At 37.3% G+C, this 23,253-nt stretch overlaps 1 protein-coding gene across 2 annotated transcripts in view; it reads left to right on the top strand.

Moving 5' to 3' along the window:
* TESK2 (testis associated actin remodelling kinase 2) overlaps positions 1–23,253 on the top strand; it is a 145,086-nt gene that overhangs the window by 42,934 nt on the left and 78,899 nt on the right. The window lies entirely within an intron of this gene.

Genomic DNA, 23,253 nt, shown 5'->3' with positions numbered 1-23,253 from the left:
CCTGGAGAGAGAGAGCTGTGATGTCTCATTGGTCCTGTCTCTGTACTTATCCTAGTGAAGTTTGACTCTGTATATTTGCCAAAGCTGCTGATAACTCCACCCTGGGCAGAACCTGACGCAGTCAAATAATTACCTTTGATTCTACTGATTATCTTCTGTTTGTGTGTGTGTTATGGTTCACTATTTTCTACTTCTATCTTCATTACTTTCTTTTGTTTATTTTCTCATTAGATCTATTTTGTTCTTTTTCTAGCTCCTGGAATTTTATTATTTCAGTTTTTCCTAATATTTATTTTCTAATATATGCATTTAAGTTTTAAAGTTTCCTCTTGGGCTGGCCCGGTGGCTTAGCGGTTAAGTGCGTGCGCTCCGCTACTGGCGGCCCGGGTTCGGATCCTGGGCGCGCACTGACGCACCACTTCTCCAGCCATGCTGAGGCCGCGTCCCACATACAGCAACTAGAAGGACGTGCAACTATGACGTACAACTATCTACTGGGGCTTTGGGCGGGGGGGAATGAAATTAAAAAAAAAAAATTTCCCTCTTGATTTGTCCATACCACAGATTTTTATGTGCTCTCAGCATTTCTAAATGTAATTTGGTTTGATTTTCTTTTTAATCTAAGGATTATATAAGTTTTGAAATTTCCACATGGTGAGTTTTTCTGATAATTGATATATAATTTCTAATTTTAGTGTATCATGATCAGAGAAAATGGCCTATATGATCTCTGCCTTTTGGAGTATATTTAGATTTTGTTTTGGCTTAATATATGGTCATATTTTTTTGAATGCTGCAAATGTGTTTGAAACAAGTATGAATTCTTTGTTTTGTTTGCTTAAAGTTCTATATATCTCTATTAGGTCAGGCTTTTGTATTGTGTTGTTCAAATGTTCTATGGCCTTACTTATTTTGGTCTAATTGATCTATTTCTTAGGACAGGTCTGTTAATATTTCCTAACGTGTTCATAGATTTCTCCTTGTGTTTCTATCACTATGTGATTTGTTTCTAGGCCATCTTGTGAGGTAGGTGTTCATAGAAACTCATGATTGTTATTGGCTTGTACACTGTAGATGGATTGTATATTTTATAAATATTAGTTGTCTATTTAGTTGTCTATTTTTGTACCATTTTATGCTTTTAGCTTTGATTTCTGTTTTATCTTATAGCAATATTGCATACCTTCTTCCTCACTATACGCATTTGCCTATTGTTTTGGTTAGTATTTTCGCAGTATATCTTTTCTCATCTCTATTTTTAGTCTGTGATAGTACATTTTTTTTTTAAATTTTATTTATTTATTTTTTTTCCCCTCAAAGCCCCAGTCGATAGGTGTATGTCACAGTTGCACATCCTTCTAGTTGCTGTGTGTGGGACGCGGCCTCAGCATGGTCAGAGAAGCGGTGTGTCGGTGCGCACCCGGGATCCGAACCCGGGCCGCCAGCAGCGGAGCGCGTGCTCTTAACCGCTAAGCCACGGGCTGGCCCATGTGATAGTACATTTTTTATGTGTCTTATGAAACAGTTTTATATTAAAATTTTTTTGATCCCAAATTAAATTTGCCCATAAAGAGACAGAAATTGTAATCTGTTTACATTTGTTGTGATTACTTCTATCTTTATATTGAATAAACTCTTACTGGTAATTTAATGAGTATAGAATTTAGAACAACAGGGCCAGCCCCATGGCTTAGCGGTTAAGTGAGCGCGGTGCGCTGCTGGCGGCCTGGGTTCGGAACCCCGGGTGTGCACCGATGTACCGCTTCTCCAGCCATGCTGAGGCCGTGTCCCACATACAGCAACTAGAAAGACGTGCAGCTATGACATACAACTAGCAACTAGAAAGACGTGCAGCTATGACATACAACTATCTACTGGGGCTTTGGGGGAAAAATAAATAAATAAATAAAATTATAGAATTTAGGACAACAATTATTTGCCTTAGCCCTTTTTTTCTTTTTTTTTTTTTGTCTGTCATAGTTATTTCTTTTTTTTTTTATTTTTTAATTTTTTGTTTATTGCAGTAACATTGGTTTATAACATTGTAAAAATTTCAGGTGTACATCATTGTACTTCTATTTCTGCATAGATTACATCATGTTCACCACCAAAATACTAATTACAACCCATCACCACACACATGTACCGAATTATCCCTTTCACCCTCCTCCCTCCCCCCTTCCCCTCTGGTAACCACCAATCCAATCTCTGTCCCTATGTGTTTGTTTATTGTTGTTATTATCTACTACTTAATGAAGGAAATCATACGGTATTTGACCTTCTCCCTCTGACTTATTTCACTTTGCATTATACACTCAATGTCCATCCATGATGTCACAAATGGCTGGATTTCATCGTTTCTTATGGCTGAGTAGTATTCCATTGTGTATATATACCACATCTTCTTTATCCATTCGTCCCTTGATGGGCACTTAGGTTGCTTCCAAGTCTTGGCTATTGTGAATAACGCTACAATGAACACATGGGTGCATGTACCTCTGCAAATTGGTGTTTTCAAGTTCTTTGGATAAATACCCAGCAGTGGGATAGCTGGATCATATGGTAGTTCTATCCTTGATTTTTTGAGGAATCTCCATACTGTTTTCCATAGTGGCTGCACCAGTTTGCACTCCCACCAGCAGTGTAGGAGAGTTCCCTTCTCTCCACATCCTCTCCAACACATGTTGTTTCCTGTCTTGTCAATCATAGCCATTCTGACGGGCGTCAGGTGATATCTCATTGTAGTTTTGATTTGCATTTCCCTGATAGTTAATGATTTTGAACATCTCTTCATGTGTCTGTTGGCCATCTGTATATCTTCTTTGGAGAAATGTCTGTTCAGGTCTTTTGCCCATTTTTTAATTGGATTGGTAGTTTTTTTGTTGGTAAGATGCATGAGTTCTTTATATATTTTGGAGATTAAGCCCTTATCAGAAGTATGGTTTGCAAATATCTTCTCCTAATTGTTAGGTTGTCTTTTCGTTTTGTTGATGGTTTCCTTTGCTGTGCAGAAGCTTTTTAGTTTGATGTAGTCCCATTTGTTTATTTTTTCTATTGTTTCTCTTGCCCGGTCAGACGTGGTGTTTGAGAAGATGTTGCTAAGACTGATGTCGAAGAGTGTACTGCCTATGTTTTCTTCTAGAAGTTTCACAGTTTCAGGTCTTACATTCAAATTAATTATTTGCCTTAGCACTTTGAAAATACTCTTCCTTGGACCGGACCAGTGGCATAGTGGTTAAGTTCCCGCTCTCTGCTTTGGCAGCCTGGAGTTCACAGGTTTGGATCCCGGGCGTGGACCTAGACACGGCTTATCAAGCCATGCTGTGGCAGGCGTCCCACATATAAAGTAGAGGAAGATGGGCACGGCTAATCTTCCTTGGCAAAAAGAGGAGGATTGGCAACAGATGTTAGCTCAGGGCTAATCTTCCTCGGCAAAAAGAGGAGGATTGGCAACAGATGTTAACTCAGAGCTAATCATTCTCACCAAAAAAAAAAAAAGAAAATACTCTTCCTTTTTTTTTTTTTTTTTTTTTTTACTGACATCTGTTGTTGCTGATAAGTTAATTCTTAGTGTAGTTGTTACTCCTTTTAGTTAATCAGTCTTTTCTTTCTGGTAATTAGAATTATCTTTTTCTTTGTTCTGTAGTTTCACTCTGCTTGTCTAGGAGTGTATTTATTTATGTTTATTCTGCTCAGGATGTGGTATACTCCTTCAGGTTGAGAACTGATGTTTATCTTCAATTTTAGAAAATTCTTGGGCATTATCTTTTCAAATTCTGCTTTTTTCTCCAGTCTCCTAAGGTTCCATTGTATGTGTATTGGATTGTCTCATGCTGTCTTTCATGTCTCTTCATTTCTCTTTCATATTTTTTATTTTCTTACCTTTTTGCTGCTTTTTTTGGGGAGGGACTGATTCTCAGCTTATTTTTCTATTTACCTATTTATCATTTGGATCTACTCTATTGTTGAACCATCCATTGAGGTTTTTTATTTCAATTGCTGTATTTTTCTTTTCTAGACTTTCTATTTGTTTTTCTTAAATGTGCTTCTCTTTTGTTTTCAGATATCCCATTGTTGCTTTTCTTTGAACATCTAGTTTTGTTTAATTTTAATTGAGTTTATTTTTAAAATCACATGGTACAAACTCAAAAGATATAAAGGTTATTCAGTGAAAAATCATCTACCTTCTTTTGCCCCCTAGTTTTCCTCCCTGGAAAATAAATATTTATCGTACTGATTTGAAAAACTCTTTTATATCTGTCTTGTGAATTGTATATATTTTCCAAGCTTGCAGTGATTTTTAAACTAGCCTGTAAGGGGCTGGCCCCGTGGCTTAGCGGTTAAGTGTGCGCGCTCTGCTACTGGCAGCCCAGGTTCAGATCCCGGGTGCGCACTGACGCACCACTTCTCCGGTTATGCTGAGGCCATGTCCCACATACAGCAACTAGAAGGATGTGCAACTATGACATACAACTATCTACTGGGGCTTTGGGGAGAAAAGGGGGAGGATTGGCAATAGATGTTAGCTCAGAGCCAGTCTTCCTCAGCAAAAAGAGGAGGATTAGCATGGATGTTAGCTCAGGGCTGATCTTCCTCACAAAAAAAATAAAAAAATAAGCTAGCTTGTAGGAATTTTTGCAATGTAGAAGTAGTTCATTTTGTTGTTTTTTACTGTCCTAATCTTTTCATTTCTGGTTCCCATTTCTTTTATTGTTTAGAAAGGTTCTCTGCACTCCTAAACTGTAAGTAAAATTATCATTTTTTGAATCACTTTTATGATTTTACTACTTATATTTAAATATTTGATCCATCTGGAATTTTTTTAGATGGCTACTCAGTTGTACCAGGAACATTTATTATATATTTCATATTTTTCTCACTGATTGGCAATGTCATTTTTATTCTATTAAAATTTCCTAAGTATTTTGGTCTATTTCTGGACTTTATTCTATTGCATTGACCTGTCTATTCGTATACTAGTATACACTGTTATAATAATTTAATCATTGTGGCTTTCTTTTAATATCTGATTAGTCTAGTTCTCCACCATTGTTTTTCCTTGTCAGAATTTTCTTGGAGTTTCTTCCTTATTTTTTATATGAGTTTATTTATTTATTTATTTATTTATTTTATAATTTTATTTATTTATTTATTTCCCCCAAAGCCCCAGTAGATAGTTGTATGTCACAGTTGCACACCCTTCTAGTTGCTGTATGTGGGACGCGGCCTCAGCATGGCCGGAGAAGCGGTGCGACGGTGCACATCCGGGATCCGAACCCGGGCCACCAGCACCGGAGCACGCGCACTTAACTGCTAAGCCCCGGGGCCGGCCCAATATGTGAGTTTTAGAATCAGTTTGCCAGTTTCTAAAAATATTATTGCTGTTTTTATTGAGATTAGAGTAAATTTAAAGATTAGTTTAGGGAGAATTGATATCTTGATATTATTGAGTCTTTTTATATAAGCACATGGCATGCTTTTACCTCTGTTCAAGTATTTTGTTCCCTTGGTAGACATTAAAAAAAAATTCTTTTTTAATTGTTGCTCCACACCATTTTTTTTTTTTTTTGAGTGAGGTTGCCCTGAGCTAACATCTGTTGCTGATCTTCCTCCTTTTTTCCTTTTTTTTCTCCCCAAAGCCCCAGTAGATATTGTATGTCCTAGTTGTACATCCTTCTAGTTGTTCTATGTGGGATGCTGCCTCAGCATGGCTTGATGAGCAGTGCGTATGTCCATGCCTAGGATCCGAACTGGTGAAACCCAGGCTGCCTAAGCAAAACACGCAAACTTAAGCACTACGCCACTGGGCCGGCCCCTTACAATTTTTTTTTAATGTGTATTTTGCACATTGGTTACAATGTTTATTTTTAGTTTTATCTCTTTTCTGTTGCAGTTGTAACTGAGAATTCTTCTTTCATTATATCTTCTGTTTGTTGTTTGCATATTAGGGCTATTAATTTTTACATACTAATTTTTGATGCATCTAGTGTATTGAATTTTTTTAATGTTTGCAATAAATTTTCTGTTGATTTGCTTTTCTTTTCCAGGTATATAATCCTATCGGCTGTGAATGATGATATATGTATTTATTTCTCATTTTTAATTTTTTTTTAAATTTTATTTATTTAATTTTCCCCCCAAAGCCCCAGTAGATAGTTGTATGTCATAGCTGCACATCCTTCTAGTTGCTGTATGTGGGACACAGCCTCAGCATGGCCGGAGAAGCGGTGTGTCGGTGCGCACCCGGGATCCGAACCCGGGCCGCCAGCAGCGGAGTGCGTGCACTTAACTGCTAAGCCACGGGGCCGGCCCCTATTTCCCATTTTTATATCTCACTTATCTTTTTCTCAACAAACTGCATTGACTAATACTTCCTAAAGTGTGAAATAATAGTGATATTTGACATCTTTGTCTTGTCCCTGACTTTAATGGGAATACTTGTAGTGTTTCCTAATTAAACATGGTATGATTTGGGGGCTGAAATAAATATCTTTTATTCTATTGGATCTTCAAAATCTTAACAAAAAATCTGTTTTGTTAAGAATTGTTTTAAAGAAGAATGGATATTGAATTTTATCAGATGTCTCTTCAGAGTCTATGGTTTGATGGTTAATTTTATGTGTTGACTTTACCAGGCCATGGAGTGGTCAATGTTATTCTTGGTGTGTCTGTGAGAGAGAGAGTGTTTTTGGATGAGATTAACATTTGAATTGGTAGACTGAGTAAAGCAGATTGCCCTCCCTAATGTGTGGATGGCCCTCATCCAATCTATTTGAAGGCCTGAATAGAACAGAAAGGCTGACCCTCCTATGATTAAGAGGGAACTCCTCCTGCCTGACTGATTTAGCTGAGACATTGGTCTTTTTCTGCCTTCTCATTGGAACTGAAATATTGGCTTTTCTGGGGCCTTGAGCCTGCCAGCGTTTGGATTGGAACTTACACCATTGGCTCTGCTGGATCTCCAGCTTGCCAGCTGCAGATCTCGGGACTTCTCAGCCTTCATAATTGTGTGAACCAATTCCATATAATAAATCTCTTTCTCTCTGTATATATCCTATTGGTTTTGTTTCTCTGGAGAACTTTAATACATATGGTGATAAAAGTATTTTTCTCTTTTGATCTCTTTTTTTTTTTTTCAATTTTATTTATTTTTTTTCCCCCAAAGCCCCAGTAGATATTTGTATGTCATAGCTGCACATCCTTCTAGTTGCTGTATGTGGGATGCGGCCTCAGCATGGCCAGAGAAGCGGTGCGTCGGTGGGCGCCCGGATCCGAACCCCGGCTGCCAGCAGCGGAGCGCATGCACTTAACCACTACGCCACAGGGCCGGCCCTCTCTTTGATCTCTTAGTAAAGTGAATTATATTAGTAGGTATTCTGATAGTGAGCCATCCTTGCATTCCTTGTGTATTGTTCTTTAATGACCTGCCGACTTCTTTTTGCTGTGGCATTTTTGCCTTGATATTTGTGAGAATGCTCAGTGGTTTTCTCTTTCATGCTTTTGTTGTTAGGTTTTGGTAGCAATCTTATGCTTGGCTCATAAAAATAATTTGGAAGGTTTTTCTTCCCTTATGCTTTGAAACAGTAGAAATGGTATTAGAATAATGTATTCCTTAAATATTTGATAGAATTCCCCTGTGAAATGCTTGGCCAAGTACTTTGAAAACTTTTCCTATTCTTCTAGGGTGATTGGTCTATTTAGATTTTTGTTTTTTCAGAGTCAATTTTGGTAAATTATATTTTACTAGAAAATTATTGTTTCTTATAGGTTTCTAATGTACTTGCATAGAGATGAGTATATTTTGACCATTAAATTTTTTTTTTTGTTCATTTTAAGTCCCTTTCAGATTAGTCGCAACTCCTGGAGTGTGGATCCTGCAGCTAGTTGGTCTGCTGGTTCTTTTACATTTCTGCTATTGACTTATACTTTTTTATTGAAAGCCTGTCTTCAGGGGGAGATGTTTTCTCTGGGAGTTCTTGTGTTCTGGGTTGTGGATGTGTCCCAATACAGTGGTCTCACATTTGCCTGGGTCATATAGAATTCTGGATTTGAACCTAAAGGCTTTATTTTAATTTCTTGGCTCAGGCTGTCTGTACAATGTGTATAGCACAAATCTCAATCTTGAACCTGATTCTCTTATTCCTCATTTAAGGCAATAGGATCATTATCCCACTATGAATGCCTATTACAAAATAGGAGAAAGCTAGTTAATTGTATTTTATGCTATTTTAGAAAGTAATTAGTTAATTTTATGAGGAGAACATTATCATTGGGAAAGAGAGGAATAGATCTATTTATTTCTTCTCATGTGTAATAGTTTGATGCAGGATTTGACAAACTATAGCCCTTGGACCAAACCTAGCCTGCTGCTTGTTTTTGTAAATAAAGTTTTTATTGGAACACATCCATACCCATTTGCTAATGTATGTTCTATGGCTGCTTTTGTGCTACAATGACAGAGTTGAGTAGTTGCAACAGAGACCATATGGCGCTCAAAGCGTAGGATATTTACTGTCTGACCCTTTACAGAAAGTTTGCCAACCCTTGGTCTAATAACGCTATAGTGCACAGCTAAGTGATGGTTAGTTTTTATCTTTGATTACAAAGTACAGATGATTACAGAGCTTTAAAGGTCAGGTTAAATAAAAAGTGTATTAGTGGCAATAAAAAGAAATATTTGACTTCTAGTGTGGGAGATACAAATTATGCAGGTAACTTAAGGACTTTTATTTGCTTTAGATAGCAAAAGATTGGTTGATGGATGACTTTACATTGAGGAATGTGGATTTATGTGGCTTATTTGTATGCCTTGGAAATAATTTAGTTTTAGAATTTAGGACCCTCTGGTCATTCATCCTTAGAAATAAACCTTAGTTTTATTATCTGTTCAGTTTATACTACCTTTAGTTCTGAAGCCTGGCTTTACATAAGTAACAAAGACTATTAGGCTAAGGTTTTGAACGATGAAAAATCATGACTAGCAAAGTCCTCGTGATCTTTATTGTACGCTATGTGGATCAGTAGGCCCATGAATTACAATTATAATAATTTGTCATTTTCTTTACCAAAAATTATTTTTAAAAATTATCTCATCTGAAGCAGTCTTTCTTAGTTGTATAGCTGTCAAGTTATCTGTTCAAGCAGTTGGTTTGAAAGGAACTTGTGCTCCTTTAGATTGTGGCTGTCAGAGGTACAGCACATTTCTTAAATTAACCGACCTGGTAATTCTATTGGTTAAACTTGGGCTATCTTTATGGATTGTAAATTTCTTAGGACCTCAAAAAAAGATTAAACTGTTATTGGGTAATGTGTATTTTAGGTTGCAATTAATTTATCTTTGTTCTACAGATTACCATGGTAGAAGTAGAATGTTTTGACCATAAAGTTTCTTTTCAATACCTACATAATTATTGATTATGCGGAGAGAAAAAGACAGAGATAGAGAAGCTAGTACTTTGTAGTCTGGGAAAGTTATATGTAGAAGAAAATCTAAATTCATTAGTCATTAAGCATAGTTCTATTTTTTTCCATACTGTATGTTTGGGAATGTATATGAATACTTTTAAAAAATGTATTTAAAAGATTGGTTTTATAATGGTTCCAGAAATGGATTTATTAAAAAACAAAAAACAAAGAAACTGCCTCTTTTATGTGTATTCAGCTACCGTATTTCGCAAAAATATGTTTGTTTTTAAGATTAATGATGAGTTTAGCTAATTTGCTCTGTTAGGAAATAATTAAGACTGATGAACTAGGGCAGTGATCCTCAGTCAGGGGGCAGTTTTGCCCCCCAGGGGACATTTGCCAATGTCTGGAGATGTTTTTGGTTGTCACAACTGGGCAAAGGGTGCTACTGGCATCTAGTGGGAGAGGCCAGGGGTGCTGCTAAACATCCTACAATGCACAGGACAGTCCTTCACAAAAAAGAATTATCTGACTCAAAATGTCAGTATTGCTGAGGTTATAAATTCCTGGCCTAAAACTATTTTATAACCTCTATTACTGAATTTGGGAAAATATACTTGTAGAAACAAAATATTTTGAATTTACATTTAAAACCATTTTTGAGCTTCAAATATTTTTCTTTGGTTGTTAATCTTTTCCTTTTCATTAAAAAAATTTTTTTTTAAACCATGAAACAAAGATTAGGGTAATTTCATTGTTTCTAGGAAAATGACTTGGAATATTTTGGATGTTAGTGAAATCTATTTAGGGAAGAACTGAGGTTATGTGTAAATGGAGGTGACATGAGTGTTTGCAGGTACATTTGTAGAGTAAGAGAGAAAAACATAAAACCAAATGGCATAATGGCCCCAGCCTCTCACCCTCTGGTAAGCAGAAAATCTATCCAGCTCCAGTGTAGCAGTGGCTAACAACCTGTTTAATGTTTCAAATTGAGTGCTTCTGTTAGGATACAGTAGAATGCTCTTACTTTTCTTTTTATACTACTACTTGTTTTGTTTAGGAGTCTAATGGGAAGGAGACTTTCTAGGAAGATGATTGTTCCAGTCTCTTGAGATAACTCAAGTACCCTTTATTACCCCATGAGATAACTCTGTATTTTAGAATGTATTATGAAAACTGTAAAACCTGGAATCTCATTCTAAAGCAAAGTAGCAATGTAACTTTTTCTTTTTAATAACAGCTTTACTGAGAAATAATTCACATACCATAAAATTCTGCCTTGCAAACGTACAATTCAGTGGGTTTTAGTATATTTTCAAGGCTGTGCATCCATCATCACTGTCCTATTTTTTTTTAATTTCTTTTTTTTTATTATGTATTTATTTTATTTGTGAGGGGAGATCAGCCCTGAGCTAACATCTGTGCTAATCCTCCTCTTTTTTTTTGCTGAGGAAGACCAGCTCTGAGCTAACATCTATTGCCAATCCTCCTCCTTTTTTTCTTCGCCAAAGCCCCAGTAGATAGTTGTATGTCATAGTTGCACATCCTTCTAGTTGCTGTATGTGGGATGTAGCCTCAGCATGGCCGGAGAAGAGGTGCGTTGGTGCGCGCCCGGGATCCGAACCCGGGCCGCCAGTAGCAGTGTGCACGCATTTGACCACTAAGCCACTGGGCCGGCCCTGCACTGTCCTATTTTAAAGTATTTTTATCATCCGAAAAAGAAACCCTGTACTCCTTAGTAGTCATTCCTCATTGCTCCCTTCTCCCGGCCCCTGGCAGCCACTATTCTACTTCCTGTCTCTATGACTTTGCCTATTCTGGACATTTCATGTAAATAGAATCATACAATATGTGGCCTTTTGTGACTGACTTCTTTTACTTAGCATAATGTTTTCAACACTGATCCGTGTTATGGCATGTATTACTACTTCATTCCTTTTTATGGCCCAATAATATTCCAATATATGGATATTACCATATTTTGTTTATACATTCATCTACTGATAGACATTTGGATTGTTTCCATCTTTTGGCTATTATGAATAGTGCTGCTATAAACCTTTGTGTACAAGTATTTGACTACCTGTTTTCAGTTCTTTTGAGTGTATACCTAGGAGTGGAATTGCTAGGTCATGTAGTAATTCTATGTTTTACTTTTTGAGGTACTACCAAACTATTTTCCACAGTGGCTGCGTCATTTTACATTCTCACTAACGATGTACAAGGGTTCCATTTCTCTACAACCTTGCCAACACTTGTTATTTTTTTTTCCTCTCTCTCTCTCTCTCTATTATTATAACCATCCTAGTGGGTATGAAATAGTAATTCATTGTGATTTTGATTTGCATTTCCCTAATGACTAGGTGTTGAGCATTTTTTCATGTACTTATTAGTCATTTGTATCTTCTTTTGAGAAATGTTTATTCAACAAACAGGTAGTCAAGTTCTTTGCCCATTTTTGAATTGGGTTGTTTGTTGAGTTGTAGGAGTTCTTTGTATGTTTTGGATATTAATCCCTTATCAGATATATGATTTGCAAATATTTTCTTCCATTCTGTAAGTTGTCTTTTTGCTTTCTTTATAGTATCCTTTGATGCACATAAGTTCTTAATTTGGATGAAGTCCAATTTATCTATTGTTTCTTTTGTTGCCTGTGCTTTTGGTGTCATACCCGTGAAATTGTTGCCAAATCCAATATTATGAAAATTTTCCCCAATGATTTCTTCTAAGAGTTTTACAGTTTTAGTTCTTAAGTTTTGATGCTATTGTAAATGGAATTTTTTTTTTTAGGTCTTAAAAAAGTAAAGTTTTATTAAAAGTGACTACAATAAAAGGAGTTGTACAAAAAAACTAAGAGAATGATCTTTGGTCTGGGAGAATTCTTATACCTGTGGAATGAGAACCCTTCCTCTAACTTCAGCAGAAGTGTTAGAAGGATGCAATGGCTGAGAGCAAGCTAGGAAACAAATACCAATGTCAGAACAAAGCCAGCTGGTGTCCTCCAAAGTGATAGCAAGGGATGCTGCAGGGGAAAATGTAGGCAGAGCTGCAGCCTTTTTGCCTCAGAGAACTTTATGTGCTACAAGGAAAACATCCTAGCTTCTCTGGTTGTAGGGATAGGAATTATATTTCTAGCAAGTTTGTTATAGAGGGAATAGTTTTCTTAATTTCATTTTCAGATTGTTTATTGCTATCATAGAGAAATATAATTGATTTTTATATATTTATCTTGTATCCTGTAACCCTGCTGAACTCTTTTATTATAATAGTGTTTTTGGTCTGGATTTTTAAAAGAATTTTCTATATACAAGTTCATGTCATCTAATCAATGTAAATCTTGATTGCATAGGTGATCTCTCAAGAATCAGTCCCCAAACACTCCTTGAGAAGATTAATTGAATTTCTTTGGAACCACAGATTTTCTTGTTAACCCATATAGTATTTAAAATGTGTCTTCCCACATCACAGGAGGTATGGCTGCTTGTTTTTAAGCCCATCATATCAAAATAATCTGGCACTTTAGAAGCAAATTATATTCTAAAGGGATTATTGGTAATGAAATCAACCATAAGAGTATAGTACTCACAGTACTGATTTGTTCACCAAAAAAATCCTCGTTTGTCTTATTGCTCTTGCAGAGAAGATTTTCTTCTTTCCTGTATGTGGGCCCTTGCAGTCTGAGTTAAATGCCCATATTCTGTGTCTTCACAGAAACCTATGTTACCTTTATCATTTCTATTGAAATTATCTGTTTAAAGTGTCTGTCATCCCACTTAGCTTTAAGCTCCATGAAAACAGGGACCATGTCTTATTTACTTTTGTTTCTCCAGGATATAGCATTGTGCCTGGCACAGAGTAGGCATTCATTCATTCATTCAATATATTATGGGCCTTCCATATGCCAGGCACTGTGTATATAGTGGTAATTAAGACTTGTTATTCTTGCCCTTGTGGAGTTTATAATCTAATGGTAAATTCTTACATTAAGTAATTACAAGAGTAATTGCAACACATATAGTATAGTATAGCATAGTATATTAGTTATCTATTGCTGCATAGCAATATTACCACAAACGTAGTGGTTTAAAAGAACATATATTTATTATATCTCTTTCTGTGGTTCAAGAGTCCAAGTGTGACTTAGCTTGGTCCCCTGCTTCAGGGGGGTCTCACAAAGCTGCAATCAAGGTATCAGCTGGGGCTATCATCTTATCTGAGGTTCAACTGGGGAACAATCTGCTCCTAAGCTCATGTCGTTGTTGGCAGCATTCTGTTCCTTGCAGTCTGCTGAATTGAGGGTTTCAGATTCTTGCTGGAGGCAGCATTCTGTTCCTTGCAGTCTGCTGAATTGAGGGTTTCAAATTCTTGCTGGAGGCTGCCTTCAGTTCCTTGTCATGTGTCCCTCTCCATATGGCAGCTTGATTCTTCAAAGCCAACAAGTGAGAGAGTCTCCTAGCAAGATGGGTTAGAAACTTATGAACATCATTACATTTAGCTTGCAGTTAATTCTTTTTTAATGTTTTTAGTTTAGATTAAATCACCTTTGCCATATTGTATTGATTAGAAGTAAGTCACAGATCCTGCCCATGCTTAAGGGTAGAGGATCGCCAGGATCATAATGGTATGAACGCCAGGAGAAGGGGATCATGGGGGCCAACCTAGATTTTGTCACCACACTCAGATTGCACTGGGAGTACAAAAAAGCCATAATCTAATTTGGAGAGGGAGGATGGTCTTCCTGAGAAAGTGAAGTTTAAGTTGAGACCTGAAGAGTGAGTAGGAACTAGCCAAGTGAAGGAGTAGTTTGGAGATGAGCATTTCAGACAGAAGGAACAGTCTATTCATAAGCAGAGATGAATAGAGTCTGAGGTACTGTTGAGGATCTGAAAGGAGGCTAAAATGGCTAAAGCAGAGAGTCAAGGAAAGACTGGTAAGAGATGAAATGATGTTGCAGAAGTACGTGGTGGTTCATTGTTGAGGACCTCATCAACTGTAGAGGTCCTCAAGGATAATGATTTTGGACTTTATCTTAAGGAGCCTTGCTTTTAAGCAAGGGCGTGATGTGTTCTGATTGCATTATAAAAAGATCACTCTGACTGTAAGATATCAAATGAATTGGAGGGGGTAAGAATAGATTCAGTTTGGCAATAGTCTAGGTGAAAGATGTGGTGTGTGACTTGTGGTAGAGGTATATGTGGTAGCGGTGGGAATGGAGAAGAGTGAAATGATTTGAAATACTAAACAAACTTTTTTTTTTTTTTTTGTGGTGAGGAAGATTAGCCCTGAGCTAATATCAGTGCCCATCTTCCTCTACTTTATATGTGGGACGCCTGCTACAGCATGGCTTGATAAGCAGTGTGTAGGTCTGCGCTCGGAATCTGAACCTGTGAACCTCAGGCTGCCAAAGTGGAGCACATGAACTTAACCACTACGCCAGCCCTAAACATGCTTTTTAATTTGCCAACTTAGGTATGCTTGTAAAAAAAAAAAAATTGATAATATTTAGAAGGCATTATCTGTAATATTTGGTGAATGGTTGGATGTGATGGTGAGAGGAAAGAGGAATCAAAGATGATTTTAAGTGTGAGCAGCTGGATGTTTAAACCCTGAAAGAGAAGTATATTTGGTGATTTCATGTTTGGACTAGTGTGTGAGGTCCTTATGAGATCTATACATGGAAATGATCAATAAACATTTGCTTACAAAGATTTGGAGCTCAGAAAATGGATCTGGCTTGGAAATGTAGATTTAAGAGTCATTAACATAGAGTAACTGAAGCCATGGGTATGAATGAGATTATACAGGGACTGTAAATGGACAGAATAGAAAGAGGGCCTGGGACCAAGCATTGAGGAGGTCCAACATCTAAGGGTTGAGTAGACGAAGGAAGAGCTGGCAATGAGCTTGAATAGGAGTAGCAAGAGAGATAAGAGAACCAGTGTGTGTGTGTGTGTGTGTGTGTGTGTGTATCTGTGTGTTAGTGAGTGAGTGAAAGAGACTTGATTCTGAAGAAATTTGAACCTATGATGAGTACAAAGTTTGTGTTCTTTTCACTGCCCTGAAAAACAATGTTCATCTTGTAGTGTTGGAAGGATCAAATATAAAGAGCACCTTGTACAATGCCTAGACAAGCAAATAATAGCTTTTGTTATTTTAATGTTGTTGTTTTCTCTCTTTCAGTTTTACATGACAGTTCAAATTTATTTGATCTTAAGTTAACCTACTATTTTTTAGATGTGATTTCGTTTTTGATGGTTATGTGAAATCACACATTTTTGATGGTTATGTGAAATCAGATTCTTCTTCTTTTTTTACCATTATCATATTTTTAATAGAATGATTGACTGTTCCCTCTTTTGTGCCTCCTCTATAACCTTGTACAGACTTTTATCAGAGCAATGATACATTTTATGGCATCTGTTTACGTCTTTGCCTTTCTGTGTTAGATCAAAACTCCCTGTGTTTTACATCTCTGTATTTTTTAGTATCTAGCACAGACTCTGCCACATAGAGGGCACTCACTAAATATTTGTTGCATGAGGGAAAAAAATCCCCACATGTATACTATAAGAATACATGCAGAGAGAGACTCTGGAGCTAGACTGCCTTGGTTTGAATCTTTTCTCTACCACTTATAAACTTTCTGACCTTGGGTGAGTTACTTCTGTGCCTCTGTTTCCTCATCTGCAAAATGGAGATAATATTAGTACCTACCTTATGGGGTTCTTGAGAAGCTATAATGAGCTAGTTATGTGTAAAGTACTTACAATAATGTCTAGCATATAATATATCCTGTATAAGGGCTAGTTATTATTTCTGTTATATGTACAGTTAAGATCTATTGAGTTCTTTGTGCTAAGTACTGTGTTAAGAACTTGAATACATTATCTTTTTAAATTCCCACAACAATTCTATAAGTAGTTACACTTTCATTACATAAATGAGGAAACTGAGATTCAAAAATGTTTAGTATATTGCCAAATATATTACAACAAATAAATAGTACAGCAGCTAGGATTTGAATTCCTATCTACTTTATGAATGGAATATTACATCTAATTTTGATTTAGTATACAAGAAAGAAATAGATTATTTTATTAATTTTTATGTATTTATGCTATATTTTGGAATGATTGTATATATATGTGTGTGTGTGTGTGTATATATATATATACACTTTCTTATAGAGTTCAACCTGATTCAGTTTGTGCAGCAAGTCTATGACTAGTTATGTATGATAGAGGCTTAAGTTCCTACTTTCTCCCTCTGGTATATTTTCCTGAACTGACAGCCCTATGTCTGAAAATGCCAAGATATGAGAATCAGTAAACTTATAAACTAAAAGAGCCAGATATCTGCCGTCTGCTTGGTACTGAAAAATTAATATGTTCACATTCATGGTTATACATTTATTATTTAGTGGACAGGGAGTTGGTCATGCAAACTCTAAATCAGTAGCATTATTAACAGTTGTGGTATAAGGAAAGGAAGGGGAACATTTTAGTATGTTGATGCTATTTTGTTCCGGGATGTTTTATTTTTGTGCTTGGGAAGGTAAAGGTTTGTGTTCTCTGGTAGCTTTGTCTGAGAAGTAAGGTACTGGGTCTCAAAGTGCTAGTGTTGCTGCAGTGGTCTCAGTGCCCCAACTGACTATAATTTTTAGGCCCTTAAAGGATAATTTATGAAATTTGCAAGAAAGTAAATCTTTTCTCTTTTAAATGTGATCATTGTTGCAGCCTGAATCTACAAATACTCAAGACTTTTTCTCAAATTGTCTATATTTTATTCCATGGTTGTGTTTGTGCTTCTCTGTATGCCTTTCTGAGACCTCACTATAAAAAATGGGTTCGTCAACACTGTGTGTGATCCTGTTCTAACAAGATGTAATGCTTGCATGTTTTAATAACCATTGTGTCAGAAAAGAGTTAAGCTCTATAGTCTTGGAGGTGTATCAGGCAGCTTTTTGTATAACTAAGAACTGGACAGTGAGGGCAATGTGAGGTAGTACATGTTCTGCCTGAGAGTGAAGGTTAGGAGAATGCCTACTAGGCATTTCTGACGTACCGGTGTTCAGAGTTTTTGCTCTGACTGAGATGTAAGTTATACTGAGGCCGTTTGGGGAATGAGGTAGTGAGTTCTGGGAGTGATGTCAACCACCTCCAACTCCAAAACATCCATGAGCAAGCTGTGGTGTGTGTGTGTGAGAGTGTGTGTGTGTGTGTGTGTGTGTGTATGTGTCTGCTTGTCTCTCTCCTCATTTCAAACCAACCATTTCAGAATTATACTGCCCCAGGTAGTCAGAGAATTAAGGTAACCTTCAATATCAAGAATGAGATTAAGGAAGAATGAATGTAGAGAAAACCCTTAATCGTACAATATTACTCTGGCATGAAAGCAGTGATATATAGGAATTTAGCACATCTTTAACTATTAGAAAATATTTTCAGTGTCAGAAACAGTCAAGGAAAAGAGTATGGACAGAGAAGACTAGAGCAGCAAAGACTGAACCTTGACAAGTACCTTTATTTGGGGAGGGTCTGAAGAAGAACGAAAATAGAGACAAGCATCAGTCTAGGTTAGAGAGTTCCTAACCTAGAGATTCGGGAAGCTGCCGAATCGACCAAACATAAATTCCAAGAGGCTGACACCCTATTACAGAGATTTATAAAAGAGAGAATAAAGAGGAAGAAGAACTTCTCTTCCCACTTCCCTTTATAAAGGGTTTAAGCATTGAAAAGCCTGGGAGAAAGAGAATGATAGCAGTCCAATGCTTCTTAGGGCTCTGCATGTTGGATATGGTCTTTGTTACATATCTTATTGTCTGTCAAAACTGCCTCTTACTAAATTTCCTTTTGTTTTTCTTGTTGCATTTATCTGGTTTTGTAACCTCTTTGAGATATAGGGGGTTTCAGAGAGGGAGCTCTCATGAGGAGGTTCAGTGTTTTGAGGTGGGTGAAATGTGTTTTAAAGGAGGGTCTGTATTTGTAGCACATGTGTGCTTAAGGTTCACATACAACAGTGTATGATTGTAGCTTTTGGCCATATTCAGTACATTTAATATTTCCTCCAGAGCTGATGTGGAAAGTTGTGCTGCTAATTAGTAAAGAATTTTTACAGATGTCCCTGTGGACTGTGCTCAGTGCTAGGTGACATCAAGGGATAATTTATCAGGTCGCAGATTTTACTGTGTGCATATTGCTATGTAGAAATATCTCTCAAGATCCTTTGCCTTAATTGATAAATCAGCTAGAAAAATAAAAACTGGAAGCACACAAGTTGTATGTACAATTTGGATTCACTCAATGCATAGAAATATTTCTGTAAATGATGTGATATATGTGAAAGCATGTGAAAGATATTACAAAAAGTTTATTTCTAGAGTGTATTATTTTGCAGTGAGGAAGGTTGATTGCTTCCCCTTTGCGATCTCATAGCACTCTGTTGATACTTCTATTCCAGCATATAGTAAACATTGTAATTATTTACTATGGTAATCATTGATTTATTTATTTAGCAGACATTTACTTAATGCTCATTAGGTGTAGGACATTGAGCTAGGTGCTAGGGATAGAGAAATAAAGAAAATCCTGCCCTAAAAGAGCTCTTTGCTTAGGGTGGAAGGCAGGAAATGTATTTAAAATACAGTATTTGCTAAAATAGAGCCTTTAGCAAGAGCCTGAAATTGCTCAATACTTAGTTGCTAAGTGTGTGAAAGTATGCATAGAGTGCTAAGGAAAATAATACTGGGCACCAGTACAAACCTTGTTTGAAGGGGTTAGAGAAAGCTTTCCAGAGGAGGTCACTCTTTAGTTTTTTTTTTTTTTTTTTTTTGTGAGGAGATCAGCCCTGTGCTAACAACTGCCAATCCTCTTCTTTTTTTGCTGAGGAAGACTGGCCCTGGGCTAACATCTGTGCCCATCTTCCTCCACTTTATGGGAGGCCACCACAGCATGGCTTGCCAAGCTGTGTGTCGGTGCGTGCCCGGGATCTGAACTGGCAAACCCCGGGCCGCTGCAGTGGAGCGTGCACATTTAACTGCTTGCACCACCAGGCTGGCCCCAACTCTTGAGTTTTCCTGAAGGATAAAAAAAGAGCTTGTCTGATGGACAAGCAGGGAAAGGGCATTTCAAGCAGGAGGAAAAGCATGTAGAGGCACAGAAGAATAAGAGCATGGAATATTCTAGGAATGATGACAAATTGGGTTCAGTTCAAGTCTGGTGAATGCATGTAAGGAATGGCAAGCCTGTGATGACTCTAGAAAGGTAGGCAGGGACTGGAAAATGAAAGACTTTTTTCTTGATTCAGAGTCACTGGAGATATGTTTCTTTTTTTTTTTTTTTTTAAGATTTTATTTATTTATTTATTTCCCTCCAAAGCCCCAGTAGGTAGTTGTATGTCATAGCTGCACATCCCTCTAGTTGCTGCATGTGGGACGCGGCCCCAGCATGGCCGGAGAAGCGGTGCGTGGGGGCGTGGCTGGGATCGGAACCCCGGCCGCCAGCAGCGGAGCGCGTGCACTTAACCGCTAAGCCACAGGGCCAGCCCAGATATGTTTCTTTATTAGTTTTTTCCTCCTCCAAATGAGCTTTTGGTTTGCTGAACCTCTCTATTGTTTCTTTGTTTTCTATTTCATTAAGTTTTGCTTTTATCTTTATTATTATACTTTCTTTTTTTTCTAGCATCTTTAGTTGAACTCTAATTCATTTAATTTTTTGCAAATCAGTATTATCTTTGGCAGAAGACAGAAACCTGAACATAGTGGCTTATTCAAATAAGAGATTAATTTTTCTCAACAAATCTTGGGAAATTCCTATGCTATGTAGCTGCTTCAGGAAGTCATCAACAATCCAAGGTTCTTTTAGCTTCCTCTATCTTTAGTGTGTGGCTTTTGTCCTTTTGGTTACAAGATAGCTGCTCTTGATGCAAGCAACACATCTTTGCTCTAGGCCATAAAAAAGGGAAGGATAAAGGAAAATTTCATCAGGAAAACAATAGCATTCCCAGAATCCCCACCTAGCAAGTCTCACTTACATCTCCATACTAGGACTGTGTCACTTGTCCACCCTATCTGCAAGGAAGATTGCCAGGTTGAATGTCTTAACTGAGCACACCGCCTCGTAATTGGGATTCTGTTAGTTAAGAAAAGGGAGAAAATAGATATTGGATAAACAATTAGTCTTGTTCACTATGCTCGTTTTTAATTATCTTTTTATTGTTGATTTCTAATCTTTTTTCATAGTGGTCTGGGAATGTAGTTTTTGAACCACATTGATTCTTTGAAATTTTTTGAAAATTCCTTTATGATGCAGTATTTTTGGCATTTTGGTAAATTTTTTCAGGTATACTTGAAAAAAAAAAAACCTACCTTCGTTGGGACAAGATTAGATCAAGCATGTCAATTTTGTGATTAAAATGTATCATATCCATATTTATTTTTTATCTGCTTGAGCTTTTAGTTACTGAGAGGTATGTTAAAATATCCCATGAAGATTATGGATTTGTCAAATTTGCCTTGTATTTCGTCAGGTTTTTTTTTTTTTTTTTTTGATATATTACAAGGTATCAATCTTAAAAATAAAACAGCCAGTTATTTTACCAGCAAAATGAGTTTATTTGGGAATAGCCAAAGAATTGCAATTTGGGATGTGCATGCTATGGCAGACCATGGGCAAATCCAACAATCAAAGGAGAAGAATGTTAATATTTTATAGGGGAAACGGGGAGGAAATTGAGAGGGGTTGTTTTGAATGAAAGTCCCTTGAAGAAAAGCAAGAGTTCGGGGTGGTGATGGTTTCTCATTGGCTGAGTTGCTGGAGTAGTGATTTCTTTTGGGGTGGGGGTGATCCAATGTGCATTTCTTCCTATAATTGACAATTCCTTCCTATTGAGGACTTCTGTTGGGGTCTATAATTGACCTTGAGTGGTACTGCATGGGAGCTCCCGCTTCTGGCCTCCTGACTTCATTTTAAATAAAGTTTCCCTTTATTAATTTTCACATTTTCCCCCTTTGATCAAGGTCTTTCTCTGAAAGCATCACTGATAAAGAGTCAGGTTCTCTGTGCGTAGTAGTTTTTTGCCTTGGTGCCAGGAAGGACCTTTCCTGGTTATCATGTACTGTGTTGGAGGGAAAGTGCTTATTGGTTGGAAACCATTTAGGCCACATTTGAATAACAAGGAAGGTCAGGAGGGAGAACTCTCAGGCATCTCTTATTCAAAGTCTATAGTTGTTGAGGTTGTAAGCCTTGGAAATAACTTCAAATTGTTGAGCTAATATCACCTTATTAGGTATGTCATGCTTACAAAGGTACGACAAGCCCAGTTTGTATGATAGTTCTAAACCAGGAGCCCAGACCTGAGGGTAACCAGATGAATGACACAAAAGACAGTGGGTTATTGGTTGAAATTTGTTGCAGCCAATGTGCTTGCTCTCTAATTCTTTGTAGTTGAGTCTCTTCTTCCCCAGAGGTATTTATGCATGTGCAATAGGAGTTGTTTGTTACTGCATAGACACCTCCCTGCTCAGCAACTAGGTAATCAAGAGCTATATGCTTATCTGAAACTAGTGAATTAAGTGACCACTGTTGGGTCACAACTGCTTTGACTGTGGAGTTGGCCAACTTTTCTAGTGTTAGGGACAGATTCCTGATCATTTGTTTGTTGGCATTTACTCCTGTCCATGGAGAGAAGGCAGAGGCAAACTCAGAGTCATGCACGCCTCCTGGAAGTTCTCGTTTGAGGCAATTGTAGGAATTTGGTGGAACTGACCAGTGAGAGGCTTCTGACTGGTTATGCAGGGAGAACAGGGTGGTGAATATGGTAAAGGTACACTATCCTTGTACTCTTCAGCTGTCAAGGCAATGAGATGCCCAAGCATAAGGGCTGTTGTAGGAGCCTTCACATATAAAAATGTAACCAGAGGGTGTACGTAAGGCTCCTGCATAAGTAACCGTATGGACTCATTCACTGGCATAGAGTCATTACCACCATTTAAACAGACATTGTGTTGTTACATATCGACGTGGGTATATCAACAAGTGTACAAATGATCTGATTTACATTGGCCATCCTACAGAATTTATTATACAAATATTCATAAGATTTTTGTCTTTCACTCCCAAGTCTGAGTTAAGTTGAAGCAAAGAATGAAATGAGGCACTTAGTACCCTGACTTTATAAAATGGACCTGCAGAACAATTTAAATATACAGTGGCATCTGGAATTCCAGTGAGATTACTTATAGGGTGAACTAAGGGGTCATTATTGTCCTGAACAGATCGAGGTTTCTGATGGCAAATCCAGCAATCAGAGAGATTTCCTTCTTTCACAAGGGATTGGGAAATGGGGACAAGGGCATTGTCCTTCCATAGAAGGGAGGGAGCAAACAAAGTAAGAGGTAGCAGTGAAAGAAAAGTATATAAGCCTGGTTTGGATATCTTGGGAAAGCTGTCTCCCTCAGATGTTGGCTGCTTCTTTTCATAGTCAGTTTGATTTGGAGGTCTCCAGCATTTGTATAGGACTAGATGTTAGGTGGAGCCTTCTTTAGCTATGAAATGTGTATCCAAGTCCCTGAAGTTTGGATTTCATCTGGGTAGTGACAAGGACCTGGTATAGTCCCTTCCAAGGAGATTTCAAGGGCAGTAAAATTGGAAATGTCATTTTGGAGTATCGTAGCCTAGAAGAATTTAGGACCCAGTCCAGCTTACAAGTGTATAACAAAACCTTAAAGACAATTAATAGGACTACAATTTAATATCTACAAAGGTGCAAACATAATTTCTCTCTCCACAATTACTCTCATTTTTATTAAAGATAATCATGGTAAAACTAATTTGTTTATATTGAACTTGG

The sequence above is a fragment of the Diceros bicornis genome, chromosome 13, assembly GCF_020826845.1.
Source record: "Diceros bicornis minor isolate mBicDic1 chromosome 13, mDicBic1.mat.cur, whole genome shotgun sequence".
NCBI lineage: Eukaryota > Metazoa > Chordata > Mammalia > Perissodactyla > Rhinocerotidae > Diceros > Diceros bicornis.
This window is presented reverse-complemented; position numbering and strand designations above follow the sequence as displayed.